We start from the raw sequence: 22,167 nt of genomic DNA, 5'->3' as shown, positions 1-22,167 counted from the left end.
CTGGTCAGACGTGAAGACAGCTGGTGCAGGTGTGCCGAACCCAATGGCTTCTCTTCCAGCACAGGTGCGCTAAATAGCAGCTCAGCCAGACCCAGGGCTCAACAGCTCTGGGAGGCCCTGGGAGGAGCAGCTCAGGCCCTGGAAGCGGAAGCACACGGAGGCTGTAATGTGAGCTGCTTTAAGTGAGGCCTCAGATGTTAAATGATTAAGTTAACAATAACTACTCTAATGTGTTCTTTGGGTCTTTCGGTAAAGTCACGTAGATAGAACAATAAAATAATGAAAATAAAAATGAAAATAAAGTGAATAAAAAAAATAAAAAATATCACGACGTTTCGATCGCATCACAAGCAATCGTCATCAGGAGAAAAAATAGGGGGAAAGCTGCTGAGGCAGGCTGTTTTGAAGGTTTTTTTAAATTCACTTTATTTTAATTTTAATTATTTTATTGCTCTATCTACGTGACTTTACCAAAAGACCCAAATAATATTAATTCCTGCAGTCACGAATGCTTTAAATCAAGATTTACTCTATTGTGTTAAACTCAAAATTGGAGGGTGACTTAAAAACACTAACGAATGTTTAATTAAGCAGTTTAACACGTAGGCTTTCGCGACCAATATTATTCATAATAAAGGGTTTTGGGTTTGATCGCGTTATTTATAAATGTGTCGTAACCCTCCCCCACCCAACACGGCCAAACAGTAAAAAAAAATCATAATATAGGTTTTTGGGTCAGATCGCGTTATTTATAAATGTGTCGTAACCCTCCACCACTCGACACGACCAAACAGTAAAACATGTGTCACGTTTGTCAAAGGACAACATAATTGACTTCTTTAGCCCACCGGTGTGTTGAAGAGAGAATCAACAGCATTTTTAAATTTGAGTACGACGTTTCGCTGGTAATTACAATCAGCTTCATCGGATTAGATTGGTGAAGCTTTCCTGTCGCTCCCGGTCTTAAATAGAGCAGCAGCAGGGTGACGTCATCAATTCAATCTGGTGCAGTGATTCGAGGCAAAGAGGGGGAGGGTATTGTAATTATATAGATTGGTAATCATTCAATTGTTATTCATAAGGAATTTTAATTGTGTCACGTTTACAAAGGACAAATAATTAACTACTTTAGCCCACTGGTGTGTTGAAGAGTAAATCAACATCATTATGTTTAATTAAGCACTTGAAATATAAAAAAAGTATAACAAAGGTTCAACTGAAAAGACTAACAGAGAAACGCGAGTGGAGCTGGAGCGGTAACAACCATGCCAGCATCCGCTGCTGCAAATAGCACACACCAAGGAAGTTTTTTTTTTCATTATGCTTGCTTGCGTGCTTGCTTGCTTGCTTACGACCGTGCAAATCTTTCGGTCGTTTTTTAACCCACTTCCCGTGATCCAATCGAGCTGACATTTTCCACACAGACTCGTTGCGTTAGACAATTAATGTTCGTGAAAAAAAATTCCCAAAATTTTACACTTTTTAGGCAAATTTTTTTTATTTTACATATATTCAAATAGAACTCATTCATGGCTTTGGCTGAACGTCACAGTGTAAGAGCCCAGAGCGTAACCCCTCCACAGGCCGTGGCGGAGTAGCGCAGTTGGTAGCGCGCTCGCTTCCCATGCCAAAGGTCGCGGGATCGATCCCCGCGTCCTCCACAGGCGAATATATTTCTAAATCCTTTATATTAAGTTCGCTTGCTTGCTTAGGACCGTGCAAATCTTTCGCTCGTTTTTTAAGCCACTTCCCGTGATCCAATCGAGCTGACATTTTCCACACAGACTCGTTGTGTGACAAATAATTTTCGTGAAAAAATTTTTCCAAAATTTTACACTGTTTAGGGAAAACAAATTAAATATTTAATTACCAATTGCTTAATACTGGCAGACAATCATCTGACCCATAGGTGGCAGCCATCTCAAGCCAGAGGACGAGAGGACTCTAGCCGCCACGCATATAAAGGATTTAGAGTGAAAAACTTTGTTTTTACGGGTTAATTTGTTGTCACATATGTCCAGTTGGGGCAGGGGGTCAGAATGTTACAACAACAACAAACATAACACTCACGAAACACCGATCAGGGAGTGCAAAGTATAGGAAAGGTAAACAATAATAAAAACAAACCCTTCAAAATAATTCTAGATTTGAAGCTTTCGTGAGTATCAAGTAAATTTAGCTGTGACGGTCCCACCTGATGACGGAGACTTGTATTGCCTCCGAAACGTCGTGATTTATTATTTTATTTGTATTATTACTTTCATGAATTTTAATTTTTATTATTTTTTACCTACGTGACTTTACCGAGAAACCTAAGAGTATGAATCTTTCAAAATAACTGCAAACATATTCTTTGGGTGTTTCGGTAAAGTCACGTAGATAGGTTCAAAGAAAAGAACATAAAAAACAGAAAACTACAACGTTTCGATCACAACACAAGCGATCGTCATCTTTCATCCTGAAACTACGACGTTTTGATCACAACACAAGCAATCGTCATTTTTTCCGAAACGTCATAGTTTTTGTAATTTTTTTGTTATTTTATTTGAACCTATCTACGTGACTTTACCGAAAGACCCAAGGAATATGAATTCCTGCAGTCACGAAAGCTTTAAGTAAAAATGTAACTGCAAACATATTCCAGTGCACGTGTAGTGTAATAGCGCTGGCTGGTGACCAGCAGCGGCAACTTGTGGTGTATAAACAGTGCACACGCCGGTGAGCGTGTACACGGTGTGTGTGTCGGCAGGGCGGAATAACTAGGGCAAGGGTCATGGAGGGGCCCATCTGGAAGCCCCTGGAACCTGCTAGTGGGTTCGAGAAGGGAGGCGCGGCCAGGGCAGAGTCAGACCACGCTGCTTGGATAAAAGGGGCTTACAGCGGGAGCTTGAGGCTGCCGTTGTGGGAATTGCATTGTCTCGTCGTTGCTGTTGTTTCATCGCCATCGTCACTGCCGTCTTCGCTCGACATTGCGCTGCTAGATGGCCTGTTAACTGTCTTAGTCAGCGCCGCCGATACTAGACGGCTAGTGTTGTGTCATAGGCTAGCGAGTACAGGGTGTGTGCAAGTGAGATCGTGGGTGTTAATAAAAGTTGCCTCGACAAATATCGTCTCCGAAGTCACTACACTACACACGTATATACGTTGAACTTCATTTGCTCTGTACGGTGACAACCGTGCTAATCAAAGGTGCGGAGGGAAGGACAACAAACTAAATACACTAAAACCTTGGATTGCGAGTAACTTGGTCTGTGAGTTTTTTGCAAGACGAGCAATTTTTTTAAGTAAATATTAATCTGATTAACGAGCGAGGTCTTGCAATACGAGTAGTACGTGTGTACGCTTTGTCTGCCGAGTGTCAAGTGATCACAACTGATATACGAGTGCTTTGATATACGAGAGCTTTGGATTACAAACAAGTTTCCGGAACGAATTATGCTCGCAATCCAAGGTTTTACTGTACAACAAATCAGTTTTAAGAAAATTACTTAGTTAATATTATATTTTTAAAAGTGGCATAGCTCCCCAGTTGTTTTCCTAATAAGGAATAGCGTTCCAGACGTCCGCAGAAGCAGCGCATCCGAAGCTATTAACTATTTTTATTTGATCAGGTAAGGCCCACCGAACTATGTAGCGCTTTTCAGAAGCGACCTGGCCACAAATAACAGCCCAACGAAGTTGCGTATCATCATCACGAGGAAATTTATGGCAGCAGCCAAATAATTCTAAACACCTGATTCTAAATGTGAAACCGGAGGACCCGGAGAAAATTCCACGCGACTACAGGGAGAGACAGAGAGACATGCAAACTCCAAATATACAGCAGGAGGCGTCAGGTTCGGGATCGAACCCACGACCTCCTGTACACCAGGCGAGGTAGTTAACATCTCCTCCTAGCCACCGCGGCGTCAGGATTGTTATCGAACCCACAACCTCCTGTATACAGGGCAAGGTAGTTAACATCTCAGAGGAACTACGGCACTCTAGGTAAATGTATTCATTCAAGAAAAGCCATCGGCGTGGGAGATAGTTTTTTTTTACACACTTTTATTGAACTCACTGTGTTGTCTGTTTATAATGTTTGGAATCTTTGACACTTAACATCTTGTCAACTCCTCATCAATGCCTACCTTATTACAGACCAATTCAGACCTTATTGGTCACTCCGTGGCCTTATAAATCTCAACGTTCATCCTACAAAGTCCCATCACAAGGGAGAAACACAAAAAAATAGACCCATTATTTGTTTTGCCCGTATTGATACAGCTGTACGCAGTATGGACCTGAAAACTCAAGAATACGTGACTTTACTGAAAGAACCAAATAGTATGGATTCCTGCAGTCACGAAAGCCTCAAATCAAGATTAAACCGTGTGGGTTAAGACGGCATGTTAATTCCGGGGTCAAAATAACGTACGTGCATAGAAAGCTTGTTGGGTTTTTACCAATTTCTTTTTTTACGAATAAAAAAATCAGGCGTACCAAAAATAAAGATATCCTGTATATTCTTGGTTATTTCTGTAAAGTCACGTAGATAGAAAATAAAAGAAAAATAATAAAATAAAATATAAAATAAAAATAAGAGCAAAAAACCCACGACGTTTCGAAAAAAAATCCCCTGTATAGCCTTAACAGACTGTAGGGGCAAGTGCTGTTAGCGATTAGCACCTATGAAGGGGGTGGGTGGCCACCACCACGGCCGGCCGCCTTTGTCTCCCCAGTGGCGATGTTTATACAGCTCACCACGTACTCATTTGAGGCTGAGTCGACCTAGGGGAGGCCCAGGACCGGTTCGGATAATCGTCACTGGTGGTGTTGGCCGTGAGCGGGATTCGAACTCGGGCCGCCGTGTTCGGAGCGCAGCGTAGTGCTAACCGCTGCGCCACCGCTCCCCATTAACCGAACAGACACACACATTGGAGGTCGAGGTAAAGTAAATATATATAGAGAGATAGAGTCTATATATACAGAGAGAGAAAGTATCGAGAGAGATAGATTACACTGGTCAACACACTTTTTCTGGTATAAGGTATTCCAACGGTTTTAAGGTAAATTTCAATTTAAAGCTTTCGTGACTGCAGGGATTCATCTTCTTAGTTCTTTCGGTAAAGTCACGTAGAATGGAAATAATAAAATAATAAAAATAAAACATAAAAAAATCATTCTCACGACGTTTCGGCCACAACGCAAGCAGCCGTCCTCAGGTGGAGAGCCGGTCTGTCGAGTAGACAGAGTCTCTGTAGACAGAGTCCACCTGAGGACGGCTGCTTGCGTTGTGGCCGAAACGTCGTGAGAATTATTTTATTATGTTTTATTTTTATTATATTATTATTTCCATTCTACGTGACTTTACCGAAAGAACCAAGCAGGGTTTGAAGGTCATTTTGGGGTGCTGATTCCAAATCTGGCATCAGTTTGTGTCTATCAGCATTTTCAATAAAAACTGCAGAAGAAAAATATTAAATAAATGTGGATATCTACATAAAATGATATTATAAACACACTATCCTAAAAATACAGCACCATATTTTAACACTAAAGCAGTCACTGACTCGCAACAACTTGCAATCATAAGTGACAGAGTTAATTTCGGGTAAAATCAATGAAAATGGGGTATGCCGATAACATAAAAATGATGTGATAGAGAAAATCTGAGATCGGATTTGGAATCAGCACCCTGAAATTAGTCTAAGACAGCTGCAAAAGTCCAGGCCAGAAAAAAACGTTTTTTTTGTTGACCAGTGTTATATATATACAGAGATAGATAAAGTATATAAAAACATAAAGTATATTTAGAGCGAGAAAGTATATTTAGAGAGATAAAGTATACGTAGAGAGATAGAGAAAAATAGATAGAGGAAATAAAGTTTATATATAGAGATAAAGTTATAGAGAGACAGTGAAATAACGTATAGAAAGAGATAGATAGAGATATATAATATATATACTGTAGAGATAGAGAAAGTATATAAATAGAGATAGATAAAGTATATATATGGAGATAAAGTATATGTCGACATGACGAGATATATAAATTGTATATAGAGGAATAACGTTTTTAAAGAGATATATCAATTATATTTCGAGAAATAAAGTATATATAGAGGTAAAGAGACAAATAAAAAAAAACAGAGAGAAAGATAAAGTAACAATATTTATTGAGATATGAAGTAAATACATATAGATAAATCAAGTAAAAATATAGAGACGTAAGTAAAACTATATAAAGATTCTAGCTGTAAGTACCCGGCATTGCCCGGGCGAAAAAGACACACATCGACTTACACACACACACATCGACTTACACAGACATCGACCCACACACGCAAACACATTGACTAACACACACACAGCTACTCACACACACACATCCACTTACACACACACAGCGACTCACACATACAGCGACTAACACACACACACATCGACTTACACAGACATCGACCCACACACGCAAACACATTGACTTAAACACACACGAACTCACACACACATCGACTTAAACACACACATATCGACTAACACACACAAGGAATCACACACACATCGACTCAAACACATCGACTTACACACGCACACACACAGCGACACACAGCGACTCCCACACACATCCACTTACACACACACATCCACTTACACACACACATCCACTTACACACACACAGCGACTCACACACAGCGACTTACACACACACATCCACTTACACACACACATCCACTTACACACACACATCCACTCACACACACACACACACATCCACTTACACACACAGCGACTCACACACACACACATCCACTTACACACATCCACTCACACACAGCGACTCACACACACACACAGCGACTCACACACACACACAGCGACTCACACACACACATCCACTCACACACACATGGACTCACACACACACACAGCGACTCACACACACACACATCCACTTACACACACACATCCACTTACACACATCCACTCACACACATCCACTTACACACATCCACTCACACACACACGCACATCCACTCACACACACATGGACCCACACACACACATGAACTCACACACACACACAGCGACTCACACACACACACATCCACTTACACACATCCACTTACACACACACATCCACTTACACACACACACATCCACTTACACACACACATCCACTTACACACACACAGTCACACAGATATAAGGGAGCTACGAAGTAAATAAATAAACAACGCCGGGCTCGCGGTGCATTGTGGGCGAGACGCCAAGATGGCGGCGGCTGCGGCGCGCGCGAACGGCCGCGCGTGAAGCCTCAAAACCACCCCCAGCCCCCCACTAGACCCCCCACTAGACCCCCATTGCAGCCCCCCATTGCAGCCCCCCACTGCAGCCCCCCACTACAGTACACACCCCACCCCCACTACAGCCCCCGACTGCTAGACAGCCTCCACCCCACTGCAGCCCCCCATTACAGCCCCTCCACTACAGCCCCCCCCCACTACAGCCCCCCCCACTACAGCCCCCCCCCCCACTACAGCCCCCCCCACTACAGCCCCCTCCACTACAGCCCCCCACTAGACCCCCCTCCCCACGGCGGCGGCGGCTTCCACGCGCGGCATCGGCGCCGTCTACGGCTGAGGCTCAGCGCGCTCTCACCGGTAACCACCACAGCGGCACCCCCACAGACACCACGAGGCCCCCCTAACACCCCCCCCCCCTTACCCTCCTCGCCCCCCTCTTAAACCCTCGCCCCCCCCGTTAACCCCCTCGCACACCCCCCCCCCCGTTAACCCCATCGCACCCCCCCCCTTAACCCCCTCGCCCCCCCCACCTGAACCCCAACCCCCCCCCCCCTCCTTAACCCCCCCCCCTCAACCTCTCATCGCCCCTCTTACCCCCCCTCCTTAACCCCCCCTTCTTAAACCCTTTTACCTCCCACCCCCTCCTTGACGCCCCCAGCCCCCCAGCTTATCCCCTCTCTTAACCCTCCACTCCCTTACCCCGTACCCCCTTAACCCCCCACTACCCTCTGTTGTAAGGTCAATCCGTTTCAAAGGGAATGCGTAGCAACATCATCGTCGTTATTATAATATGTTTAGTTAGCTTGCTGGTACACACTACTATTATTATAACATGATTAGTTAGCATGATGTACACACTACTATTATTATAATAACATGATTAGTTAGCATGATGTACACACTACTATTGTTATAACATGATTAGTTAGCATGATGTACACTACTATTATTATTATAGCATGATTAGTTAGCTTGATGTACACATTATTATTATAGCATGATTAGTTAGCATGATGTACACACTACTATTGTTATAACATGATTAGTTAGCATGATGTACACACTATTATTATTATAACATGATTAGTTGGCATGATGTACACACTACTATTATTATAACATGATTAGTTAGCATGATGTACACACTACTATTATTATAACATGATTAGTTTGCATGATGTACACACTACTATTGTTATAACATGATTAGTTAGCATGTTGTACACACTACTATTATTATAACATAATTAGTTAGCATGATGTACACACTACTATTGTTATAACATGATTAGTTAGCATGATGTACACACTACTATTATTATAACATAATTAGTTAGCATGATGTACACACTACTATTATTATAACATGATTAGTTTGCATGATGTACACACTACTATTGTTATAACATGATTAGTTAGCATGTTGTACACACTACTATTATTATAACATAATTAGTTAGCATGATGTACACACTACTATTGTTATAACATGATTAGTTAGCATGTTGTACACACTATTATTATTATAACATGATTAGTTGGCATGATGTACACACTACTATTATTATAACATGATTAGTTAGCATGATGTACACACTACTATTATTATAACATTAGTTAGCATGATGTACACACTACTATTATTATAACATGATTAGTTAGCTTGTTGTACACACTACTATTATTATAACATTAGTTAGCATGATGTACACACTACTATTATTATAGCATGATTAGTTAGCATGATGTACACACTGCTATTGTTATAACATGATTAGTTAGCATGATGTACACACTACTATTGTTATAACATGATTAGTTAGCATGATGTACACACTACTATTGTTATAACATGATTAGTTAGCATGATGTACACACTACTATTATTATAACATTAGTTAGCATGATGTACACACTACTATTATAACATGATTAGTTAGCATGATGTACACACTACTATTGTTATAACATGATTAGTTAGCTTGTTGTACACACTACTATTATTATAATAACATGATTAGTTAGCATGATGTACACACTATTATTATTATTATAACATGATTAGTTAGCATGTTGTACACACTACTATTGTTATAACATGATTAGTTAGCATGATGTACACACTATTATTATTGTAACATGATTAGTTAGCATGATGTACACACTACTATTATTATAACATTAGTTAGCATGTTGTACACACTACTATTATTATAACATGATTAGTTAGCATGATGTACACACTATTATTATTGTAACATGATTAGTTAGCATGATGTACACACTACTATTATTATAACATTAGTTAGCATGTTGTACACACTACTATTGTTATAACATGATTAGTTAGCTTGTTGTACACACTACTATTATTATAACATGATTAGTTACCATGTACGCAATACTATTATTATTATAGCATGATTAGTTCGCATGATGTACACACTACTATTATTATAACATAATTAGTTTGCATGTTGTGAACACTACTATTATTATAACATGATTAGTTAGCTTGATGTACACACTACTATTATTGTAGCGACATAAATTGTATCACTACAGTGTAGCGACAGTACCGAGGGAAGAGTGGTACTGTACGCGGGGTGCCGTTCTATGGCACCAGTGTGTGTACTGCATTAAGGGTATCACTAGAGGGCAGGGTCCATGTGTCACGGAGGTCGGGTCAGGCCATGACCGCCTGCGTGAACCTGCGAGAGCACGTGACTGGACGAGGGGGCACGGGGACCCCCAGAAGGGGGTGAGGGGGCCACGTGGTATGGACCGAGAGCCTCCACGAAGGATCTAGATGGGGGCGTGGCCAGGAGCGGAGCCCGGTCACGCCGCAACGGATATAAGCCCAGTCCCGAGAGGGAGCTGGGCTGTTCGACCCGGGAATGAAGCCGCCTTCTTTGATCCTCGCTTTTCAGTTTTCGCGCACGAGGGCCAGGCAGCGTGTTAGCTGTCCTGGTCCAACCATATAATGATCCCGTTCAAGCGGTTAGGTGGCTAGGAGCGGTGGCCACCACCCTATGTAGTTAACCCGTGATGTACATAGTTAACCTAGGAGCGTTGCGCAGTTATCTGTTATGTTGGCCAGCTCGAGTTTTGTTAGTAAATAAACGTGTTGCCTTCAAGACTCGGTCTTCGCCTATTTAGAACCCACGACGATATTATTAGAACATGGTTAGTTTGCATGTTGTGCACACTACTGCTATTACACTATGTAACACAATTTTTGTTCCTGGGTAGTAAGTGTTATTTCGTAATTGCGTATGCCTAAAAAGTATAGAAAATGGCTATTATTTCTCACAAACTTTTGCTTTTGTGACCAGGACAGTGATATTTAGAAATTTACCTATTTTCAATGAGCAAACGGGTGAATGTGTCTTTTCGTTCACATAAAGTCAGAAAAAATAACATGAATAAAAATTTACATGTGTTTATACTAAAGGAATACAAAAATTACGACAAAAGATTTAGAAGCGAGTAGTTTTTCGAGATTTCCGATCAAACTGTAAATCACTTTCACGAATCAGCCCCCAAATTTAGTCTCCCATCATGTTCTCGTTATACTGTCCTTGGTAGCGGCGTTAAAAATTGCAGTATATCCTGGTGGAAGTGCTCGACATGCTCCTCCGAGTATGCTCCCATGTTCTCCTTGAATTTATCAAGATGAGCGTCAAGGAAATGGACTTTGAGAGACATTCTACAGCCCATTGTGCCGTAGTTCTTCACCAGAGTCTCAACCAGCTCCACATAGTTTTCAACTTTGTGATTGCCCAGGAAGCCACGAACCACTGCGACAAAGCTGTTCCAAGCCGCTTTTTCCTTACTAGTGAGCTTCTTGGGGAATTGATTGCACTCCAGTATTTTCTTTATCTGTGGTCTGACGAAGACACCGGCTTTGACCTTTTCCTCAGACAGCTTAGGGAAGAAGTCTTGAAGGTACTTGAAGGCTGCCAAATCCTTATCTACAGCTCTGACAAATTCTTTCATAAGTCCAAATTTGATGTGCAGTGGTGGCATCAGCACCTTCCAGGGGTCCACCAGTGGCTCCCACTTGATGCTGTTCCTCCCCACAGAGAACTCGGTCCGCTGTGACCAGCCCCGCCTGTGGTAGTGCGCCTTGGTGTCCCTGCTGTCCAAAAGGCAAAGATGGCAGGGAAACTTGGTAAAACCCCCTTGGAGACCCATCAGGAATGCCACCATTTTGAAGTCTCCGATGATCTCCCAGCCGTACTCATCATACTGTTGTAATCCTCTTTGAGGTTCACCGTGTGAGCCAGGGGAAGAGACGGGTACTTGTTACCATTATAGAACAGCACGTCTTTGAGGCTCCTGGATGAGCTGTCAATGAAGAGGCGCCACTCATTCTGGTTACAGGCGATTCCCATTGCCTCGAACAGACTAGTCACATTGTGGCAGAAGCAGAGCCCATCTTGTCGGGTGAAGAAGCTGCAAAAAGGTTGGTGACGCTTCCTCTGATCTGTGACTTGCACACTTTTATCCAACAATTTCCACTGCTTGAGCCTAGACGTCAAAAGCTCGGCATTATACTTCGTGAGACCAAGATCTCTGATCAAGTCATTGAGGTATTTTTGGTTGGGGTAGTATGTGTTTCTCTCCTCAGCTCCACCTCTGAAATTGTCATCTGGCTCTACAAGGTCTTCCGTGCTTTCTGACTTGCTGCTCTCTTCTAAAGACTCTCCCTCCGAAGGAGTGGGTACGGGGAGCTCATGATGAAGCAAGGTCCGGATACGTGATAGCAGGTGCATTCTTTCCAGTCCGACGTTTGGAAGGGTCCATCATGCAGAAGTAGCAGTTGCTTGAGTGATCAGTGAGTTCCCGCCAAATTCTTGGGATCGTGAACTTCATGGCTCTCTTTTCCCCTCTGTACCATCCTACAAAAATACATTTATTTGACCCATGACTAATGTATAAGAGAGTCTCGCAACATTTTTCATATATTATAAATTTTTTCAATAACATTGAAAATTGTAAAACATTTTAAAATTAAAAACTTTTATAATTTTTTTTTACGAATTGTATAACATAATTCCGAGCAACAATTGTCCATTTTACCTTCCAGAGTGCCCAGGGTTTGTCTTGATCCCTGACAGGCATTCCTAAATATGCCTTGTAGGCATCACACATCTTAGCAGATGCTTCTACAGAGTACTTTTTCGCTCTTGTCTTAATAAATTGGCCGCAGACATAGCAAAATGCGTCTGCCGGATGCTTGCAGTCTCTTGATGCCATCTCATAAAAATGCAGATATGTATCCACTTAGGCAGCTGGAACTAAACTGAACTGGTGGGCTTAAGGCCCCTGTATTTATACTACTATTTATATTACTGGAAAGTTTTAGAATGTTTTAGAAGCTACTCCAAGTTTACTCAGCACTGAATCTATCTGGAATGTTCTGGAAAATAAGTACATTTCTAAATATCACTGTCCTGGTCACAAAAGCAAAGTCTGTGGGGAATAATATCAATTTTCTGTACTTTTGAGGCATAAGCAATTAGGAAATAACACTACCCAGGAAAAAAAAAATTGTTACACAGTTTGCATGTTGTGCACACTGCAACTATTATTGTAACATGATTAGTTTGCATGTTGTACGCACTACTATTATTATGGCATGATTAGTTTGCATGTTGTGCAACTGCTACTATTATTATCAGAGCGTGATGAAGCACTGTGCGTTATGTACGGTGCAAAAGCAGTTCAACATGCGTATGTGTGTGCGTCGCGGTGGCTAGGAGATCTTAACTACCTCGCCTGGTACGCAGGAGGTCGTGGGCTCTATTACAACCCTGACGATGCCTGCTGCTGTACTTTGGAGTCTGTGTTTCTCTCCCCGTGGTGGTCGTGTGGATTTTTCTCCGGGTCCTCCGGCTTTTCCCTCCACATTTAGAATCAACATATTTATTTAAAATATTATGTGTGGGTCTCTGTGAGTACAGATAGTCGCCGAGTTACGATGGTCCGACTTACGATATTTCGATCTTACGATGGCGATCGCAATATGACAAAATTTAAAAATAATTAAAATTTCGCGCGACAGGCAAACGCAGCAGCGTACGAATCTTGGTGAGTACAGTACAATATGATACGTTACGATACGTTCAATGCAAGTACGATGTGTAGCTTTAGCGATGTCATTTGAGGGTTACCACGATACGATACGTCCAATGCATGTTAAACGTTTTTACAGCAGATAGGATTGTTTCCTGAATTTTTTTTCTATTAAATTGCAGTTCATATCGGTAGGCTAAGAATTTTCCTTGTTTTTTTATTTTATATTTGACTGTGCAATACAGTATTGTAATTAATAAATACATACAGTATATAGTTTACACAGTACGGTACTGTAAATTGCTCTGTTTTGCTAAATTATCACCATTCTTTAAGACTCCTGGGTAGGCTAGGCCATCTTCGACTTACGATATTTTTGACTTACGATGGGGACGTCGTAACGCATCTCCATCGTAAGTAGAGGACTGCTTGTATTGGTTCTATACGAGTCTGGATCTCCGTGGGTTTCCATGAGTATGGGTCTCTGTGTATCTCTATGTGTCTCTATGCATTTAAAGTATTTGGCAGCTGACGTAAATTCCCACATGACGATGACAAGCCGCCACTTGGTTGAGCCGCTGTCATTGGTGATGGCCTGATCGCTTCTGACAAAAGAGCTACACAGCAGCTCATTGGGGCCAAACCTGGTAAAATAAAACATGCTTTTAATTTAGTCTGGTTAATGCAGACTTTATGCCTTGCAAAATGTATCTATTTGGTGTTTGAACATTCCTTAACACCAATGCCTGTGTTACTGCCATCATCATTTTGATAGTACTGTAATGGCGAAACGGTCCCATAGATAAAGTTACGTTACGTGATGCTGCTGATGGTGCTGATGAAAAAATAACAATGGACATCTGGCAATAAAACAGGAGTTGTGTTAAGATGTTCAAACACCAAATAGAAACAGCTATTGCAAGGCGTCATCAAGTACTGCATTAACCCACACATTACTCGTGGCACAAATATGCAAACACACAACGCTCTGATAATGATAACGTAATAGCATTGTCTTTGGTGGTGTTCATTCGGACGCTGTCTTTCCGACAGCCCTGTTCTTCACCTGAGGACGGCTGCTTGCGTTGTGGCCGAAACGTCGTGAGAATTTTATGTTATGTTTTATTTTTATTATTTTATTATTTCCCTTCTACGTGACTTTACCGAAAGAACCAAGAAGATAATAGCATTGTCTTGGAAACTGATTGGCCTACACCAGCGATAGCGGCCTTCGGTGTGGCCTTGTCTCTGTGCTACTGGTGTAAGTAGACCAGAGACAAAAGTCAAGCATCAGATAACGTATTGCTCGGGTTCAAGCAGTTATATATCTTTCATAATCAAGTTTTTGGGTTAGATCGCGTTATTTATAAATGTGTCGTAACCCTCCACCACCCGACACAGGCCAATCGGTAAAAAAGTGTCACGTTGACAAAAGACAAAATAGTTCACTGCTTTATATATCTGTAGTGGAGTAACGCGCGCGGGGTTTGCAAGCGGTGTGCAAGCATGTGCGAGTTACGGACAGTGAGGTTGCTTCGAGAGGGAACAACGGAAAGGAGACGGCCAATTAAGATGCATAGCCGGTGATTGGCTGGCTGCAAATGCAGGCGCGGAACAGGTGCCATGTTGACGGAAGATTGAGGTGATAGCCACAGGCGTGAGGCGACGGGTGGGTCGCCAGCTTAATTAATGAGGAGTTAATGAGGAGGGGGACAAATACGGGCGCGTGGGAGAGTGAGAGTGGACTAGTTGGACGGAGTGAAGACGAGGAAAGACAGGAGAAGTGGGAGGCCCCGCTCTCCACACCTCGTCCGCTCCAGCGGTGATGGCTTAACCCCCACTGGAGGCGAGGGCGAGGTTGGAGAGGCTAGGGTAGAAAGGCTAGCAGTACAGAGGCTAGCAGAGTGAGATAGAGAACAGGCTAGCAGTGGATAGGCTAGGAGAGTGAGATAGAGAACAGGCTAGCAGTGGAGAAGGCTTCTCTGTTCAATAAAAAGTGACAGGAGATTAAGAAGTTGTTGTTCGCGTGGAAAAAAAAACACTTACATATCTACGTTGTTGCCATTGTCCAAAAAATAAGAATGGGTTTTAAATTACCCTTACTCTGCCTATAAAACAGTTGTATTCAGGATGTTCAAACATCAAATAGACATACACACACCTCGTTTGCAAGGCATCATCAAGTCTGTATTAACATCTGTTTTTATTTACACGCTTTTATTGAACTCACTCTGTTGTTGTCGTTGTATCCTCAAATCTTGTAACTCAATTTTAACCCACTTCCCAATGTGGTATCGACTGCAAACTTGATATACTTATGTCATACTGATGACAATACCATATTCTATCATAAAAAAAATATTTTTAAACATTTTTTTATATGTTATGTGTCGGCTTGGGTCTAATTGTCCACACTCAACTGACGTTGGTTGTAAATCACCACGGCCCCTTACGCTATGGCAAGCTTCGGGGCCACTTCCTGGTGTCTTGGAGTTCTGCCATTACTAGTGTAGGACTTGAAATGACACGCGCCACGCATTTGGTTGCGATGCGAGCGTGCAGCGGACGGTGTGGGAAAACTGAGGACATACAGTTGTTGTTGCGCCAATTAAGGGGTGAGGTCATTAAGAGACGCCACAGGTGTTAGGGGTAACTGAGGACGCAGACCGGTGATTGGTCGAAAGGGTAAGTGTCTGGGACGGGCGTCGGGGTGTCTACGATAACAGGATCACGTGAGGCTGGGGGCCTGGGGGCGAGTAGCGAAGTGGGGGATGACATAATTAATTGGGGCTGATTGGTTCGGGGATAAAGGCAGTGAGCGTATGGAGATACGGGAGTAATTGTGAGTGTTGGAGTCGCAGTTGGAGTTGGCGTTGGAGTTGGTGCCTGGATAAGAGTGTATAGTATAAGGTAGCAGTGGATAAGAGTGTATAGTATAAGGTAGCAGTGGATAAGAGCGTATAGTATAAGGTAGCAGTGGATAGGAGTGTATAGTATAAGGTAGCAGTGGACAGAGAGAATACAGTATATGGTAGCAGTGGATATAGAGAGTACGGACAGAGTAGCAAGGACAGAGCGAGTACAGCGTAGCAAAGCAGCGGAGTAACGGACCTTGGTGGAGAGAGAGCGAGCGAAGCAGCAGAGCGAGCGAACGGAGAGACATCGAGTGGGGCTGATGTAGAATTGTACATTGAAGAGTACGGAGGAACATTGAACGATGCCGTCGGAGATGTGAACTATATGCGAAATAAAAGGAACGAGAAAGACAAAGAAGTCGTCGCGTCAGTAAGAGTCCTACACTAGTACGGTACATTTCATACTGGTAGGAACCTTCTGGTTACACCAGCCCACAGGGGATTATTGTGTCCGTCCGTCGTTAATCCAAAAATGGGAGGGGTGGGGCTGGGTGGAGAGGGGAGGGTGGGGAAGGGCTGGGTGGGGAGGGGCTGGTCACCCCATGGTGCCCTTATAAAACTCAACGTTTAACCTACTCACGCCAGCTTGTGCCCACCCTCACAGTCGGGCATATTTGCGGAATACACCACGCCGCTGTTGACCCTGGCCATTGACCGAGCAACCCAACGTTCCTACCAGCTCCTTCCGCAGGAATCTGTTAATTGATTTTTGGGGGGGGGGAAATTGTTCAGTTTCCGACATGGAAAATTCGGGTTACGGATCGATCTCAGGAACCCCCTCGCCCTTCCGTAACTCGGGGACTGTCTGCACCGTGTTTCTTTATTTTATTTTATAGGAAATATATTAGAGATGACGTGTTCTTGGTTCTTTCGGTAAAGTCACGTAGAAGGGAAGTAATAAAATAATAAAAATAAAACATAATAAAATGAAATAATTCTCACGACGTTTCGGCTACAACGCAAGCAGCCGTCTTCAGGTGAAGAATGGGACACTACCAAGCTAGGAGCTTATATATAAACTGGGTTGGAGGTGGAAGAGCTCCTTAACAAAAAAGAATGTGCATATGAAGAGGAATTTAGCATATTCATGGAAAATGCGTAGGAGGTGGGCGGGGGGGGTTTCAAAGGCATATTATGCCCATGCATTATGCAGGATCAACAGCACCAAGGGGGGGTGCAGGGAGTAGCATTAACAAAGGAAAGGAATGTTATTGATATGTAGCTGCAGTTACTAAACAACCACGTAGAAAACTAAAGTATAAACTACATAAAAAACTAAAGTATAAACTGCATAGCACCATCATAGTAAGTATACTGATGGTGCTATGCAGTTTATACTTTAGTTTTTTATGTAGTTTATACTTTAGTTTCCCCCCCCCGCCCACCTCCTACGCATTTGCCATGAATATGCTAAATTCCTCTTCATATGCACATTCTTTTTTGTTAAGGAGCTCTTCCACCTCCAACCCAGTTTATATATAAGCTCCTAGCTTGGTAGTGTCTCATTCTTCACCTGAAGACGGCTGCTTGCGTTGTAGCCGAAACGTCGTGAGAATTATTTCATTTTATTATGTTTTATTTTTATTATTTTATTACTTCCCTTCTACGTGACTTTACCGAAAGAACCAAGAAGATGAATCCCTGCAGTCACGAAAGCTTTAAATCGAAAAAAAAGAGATGACGTGGTTTAATTTTTCATTTTACTTGTATTGTATTGATATAGGCTAGGATAATATAGTCGATTGTGTCTGCAAGTGTGAGTGGTGAAATCCCCCTAACCCTCTTCCTTGAACGTTATTTCTTACGAGAAAATTGCTTTTGACGTTGACGTGATTTATGAGATGCGTGCGCTTTTCCAGGAACTCATCTATCATCGCATATGTCAAAGAGAGCCTGTACGACTTTCCCACAATTCACTTTTACTTAAATAGCTACGGATGATGGGTGTTTCTTTAACCCTGTACAGTCATACCGCGGTATACGACCGCTGTGGAATACAGTGGTACCTCGGGATACGTCGTTAATTCGTTCCAGAAGGGGTAGGACTTATACCGTGTACCAAACTAATTTTTCCCATAAGAAATCAAGGGAGGAGGAAATAATCCGTTCCAGAGTATAAGAAATGGTATTTTATATGGCATATTGTACATTAATGGGGTTCATCTTCTTGGCTCTTTCGGTAAAGTCACGTAGAAGGGAAATAATAAAGTAATAAAAATAAAACATAATAATATAATTTTCACGACGTTTCGGCCACAACGCAAGCAGCCGTCCTCAGGTGAAGAACAGGTCTGTCGGGAAGACAGCTTCTGAATGAAATTATTTAATTTTTATTATTTTATTTTTTAAATCCTTTTTATTAAGTTCGCTTGCTTGTGCGCTTGCGCGCTTACGACCGTGCAAATCTTTCGGTCGTTTTTTAACCCACTTCCCGTGATCCAATCGAGCTGACATTTTCCATACAGACTCGTTGTGCGTGACAATAAATTTTCGTGAAAATTTTTTTGCAAATTTTTGCACTTTTTAGGAAAATTTTTTTTATATTTAATTACCAATTGCTTAATGCTGCCAGGCAATCATCTGACCCATAGGTGGCAGCCATCTCAAGCCAGAGGACGAGAGGACTCTAGCCGCCACGCATATAAAGGATTTATAGTGAAAAACTTTGTTTTTACGGGTTAATTTTTCCCTTCTACGTGACTTTACCGAAAGAACCAAGAAGATGAATCCCTGCAGTTACGAAAGCTTTAAATCGAAAAGTAATGGGGTTTTATAAAATAATTTAGACACTAATTACTAAAATGCATACAGAAGCCACGTGACCAGCGCTGCTACCAGCTGCGCTGGTCACGTGGCGTGCCTCAACCCGGGGCTCCACCATCCATGGGGGCAGCCCCCCACGCCCCCCCGCCCCTCTCCCCCACGCCCCTCTCCCCCCCCGCCCACTCCCCTCCACTCCCCCCGCCCCTTTCCCCCACGCCCCTCTCCCCCTCGCCCCTCCACGCCCCCGCCCCTCTCCCCCACGCCCCCCGCCCCTCTCCCCTCGCCCCCCCGCCCCTCTCCCCCCCACCCCCCGCCCCTCTCCCCCACCCCCCCGCCCCTCTCTCCCACGCCCCCCGCCCCTTTCGCTTTTGTTTCAGTCGTGAACCGGGGGGGGGGGGGGTTACACGTGGCTACTGTACGCGGAGACTCATCCCGACCCATACAAGTCGTCCTAGCAAGCGTGACGTCGTATCCCAAGACATTTTTTGGAATGCGTCCAATTTGGTATACGTCGTGTTTTGACGAGAAAAAAACATGTCTTGGGATACGACGTCTTGCTTGAACGTGTATGGGTCGGGATGAGTCACCGTGTACAGTACCCGCGTGTGCCCCGTTCACGACTGAAACAAAGCCTCGCCCCTCAGTCTGCCTGGAGAACTCGTTCAGTGCACAAGCCTCGCTATCACTCTCCGTGAATTTTCACGTGTTTTTTGTGTCATTTTAACGTGAATTTTTAGCGAATTCATTCAAGATGGCTCCTAAGAAGGTTGGTGAGAAAAGGCAAGCTACAAAGAAAATGGTTAGAATCACTGTTGACGTGAAAAAAGAGATCGTAGAAAGGTATGAAAGCGGCATGCGCGTCACGGAACTCGCGGTGGCATACCGCATGCCGAGAACGACAATTTCGACGATTGTGAAAAAAAAGGAAGCCATCAAATCAGCTAACGTTGCAAAGGGGGTGAAATTTATATCAAAACAAAGATCACGGACATTAGAGCAAGTAGAACAATTGTTATTGATATGGATAAACGGAAAACAGTTAGCCGGCGATAATGTTTCAGAGGCTGTAATTTGCGAGAAGGCAAAAACGTTGCATGCTGATCTTTTACAAGACATGCCAGGAACGAGTGCAGATATTAGTGAAGTGTTTAAAGCCAGCCATGGCTGGTTTGATAATTTTAAGAAGAGGACTGGCATACATCGTGTTGTGAGGCGGCATGGGGAGCCGGCTAGTGCCAACAAAGACACTCCTCCACCTCCCCTTCCTCACCACCATCCTCTTAGGCTATCAACTCCTCTCAGAAAGGTAAAGTGATGTTAAATAAATAAAAAAATTAAATTTATTTTTATTTATTTCTGCATTTCTTTTAATTTATGTTTGCATTTTAGTAATGAGTAGTATCTACATTATTTTATACAACCCCATGTATAATATTCCACATAAAATATAATTTCTTATACTCTGGAACGGATTACAGTCATACCTCGCTTTGGAATACGTCGCATTTGGTATGCGTCGCGTTTTGACGAGAAAAAAAATGTCTTGGGATACGACGTCTTGCTTGGGATACGACGCGCTTGCTAGAACTTGTATGGGTCTGCATGAGTCACCGCGTACAGTACCCGCGTACACAAGACTGTTACGGCTCTAACAAGCTGCAACAGTATAGATTTGAAGTTTTCGTGACTGCAGGGATCCATACTCTTTGGTTCTTTCGGTAAAGTCACGTAGGTATAAAACAAAATAAATGAAATCACGACGTTTCGGGCGCAACACAAGCGTCCGTCATCAGGTGGGACCACCACAGCACGAAACAACTGCTGAGGTGCCTGGCAACTACTGTATTGTAGAGGCGATCGCGAGGATTTCGGATTAACCGGAGCGACGTGTATTTGTTCAGTATAAGCACCGCGTGTGTGACTTGTAATAGACATTTCCAAGAATCGCACAATGTGTAACTGTCATAAGAATATTAATTTGGGCTTGAGGGAAAATCCACGCGTTGTTAATTCATGTTAAAATCTCAGGTGCCGAGGCTAATCCGCAAATCGGATACACCCTTAAACTTGAATAATAGAGAGTCCTACTGTGTATGTAATTTATTTTTAATTAGCACCGCGTATTGTTGGGTTTGGAGGTAGACGTGACAGTTATAATAAAAAAAAATTTGAAGGTAACAATAACTCAACAACAACGATTAAGTTATCGTAAGTCTTGGCTTTTTTGCCGGGTACCCCCCATCGGTCTGGGAATGGGATAGATGGCGCTAACTTTATGCTGCTTTGGTACGTGGAAAAATCACGAACCCACCCCCCTCATCCCATACTCAATGGCTGTATCCATTATGGCCCAATCTCAGCACTGGAGCATCTGAGCTATCAACACGGAGACAAGCAAGAATAATACAGCACGTACATGGGGGTCCATTCCTAAACCTTGGAGAAGTCTTAAATACCTGAGCCCAAAATGGCAATGACCTGGCCAACCTCCCTTCCTCCCCTGTCCCGCCTGCTCCGATGAATCTGGTAGTGCATTCCAGAACGTTAGGATGTTGCAATGTACGATGTGAGGGAGGATGTGGACTACAAATATTAATATATATCAACAAGTAATATTTAAAAATATAAAAAAAACACGCTTCAATGAAATGTACCGTACGAGTAATGGCAGAACTCCACGACTCCAGGAAGTAGCCCCGAGGCTTGCCACAACGTAAGGGGCCGTGGTGATGTACAGCCAACGTCAGTTGAGCGTGGACAATCAGACCCAAGCCGAAACATAACATGTACAAGATATTGTTTAACAATATATTTTTTGTATTTCTAATGATAGAATATCGTATTGTCATCAGTATGACACAAGTATACCACGTTTGCAGTCGATACCACATTGGGAAGTGGGTTAAAATTGAGTTACAAGATTTGAGGATACGACAACAGACAGAGTTGAGGATAGAACAGACAGAGTGAGTTAAATGAAAGCGTGTAAAAATCTTAAAGCTGCTCTATTTAACTATTTTATTTTACTACGATGTTAGGCCCCCCCACGAAGCTGCTATGTATCTCTTTCTTCAGAAGCGACCCTGACCGTCACAACTTGGTGGCTCAATTAAGTTGG

The 22,167-nt window shown here is 42.8% G+C and overlaps 1 protein-coding gene and 1 non-coding gene across 2 annotated transcripts in view; both read left to right on the top strand.

The window, feature by feature from the left end:
* Window positions 1–1,588: 1,588 nt before the first annotated feature.
* TRNAG-CCC (transfer RNA glycine (anticodon CCC)) lies at window positions 1,589–1,661 on the top strand. Its single transcript has one exon. It is a non-coding gene; the product is annotated as a tRNA-Gly (tRNA).
* A 5,876-nt stretch (window positions 1,662–7,537) lies between these two features.
* Window positions 7,538–22,167, top strand: part of LOC144735467 (uncharacterized) — a 79,536-nt gene continuing 64,906 nt past the window's right edge. Inside the window, exon 1 of the mRNA XM_078617868.1 lies at window positions 7,538–7,647. The gene's annotated coding sequence lies outside the window, so the exon portion shown is untranslated. The remainder of the gene's footprint in view (window positions 7,648–22,167) is intronic.

This window comes from Lampetra planeri, chromosome 55 (genome assembly GCF_965212315.1).
Source record: "Lampetra planeri chromosome 55, kcLamPlan1.2.h2, whole genome shotgun sequence".
Taxonomy (NCBI): domain Eukaryota; kingdom Metazoa; phylum Chordata; class Hyperoartia; order Petromyzontiformes; family Petromyzontidae; genus Lampetra; species Lampetra planeri.
This window is presented reverse-complemented; position numbering and strand designations above follow the sequence as displayed.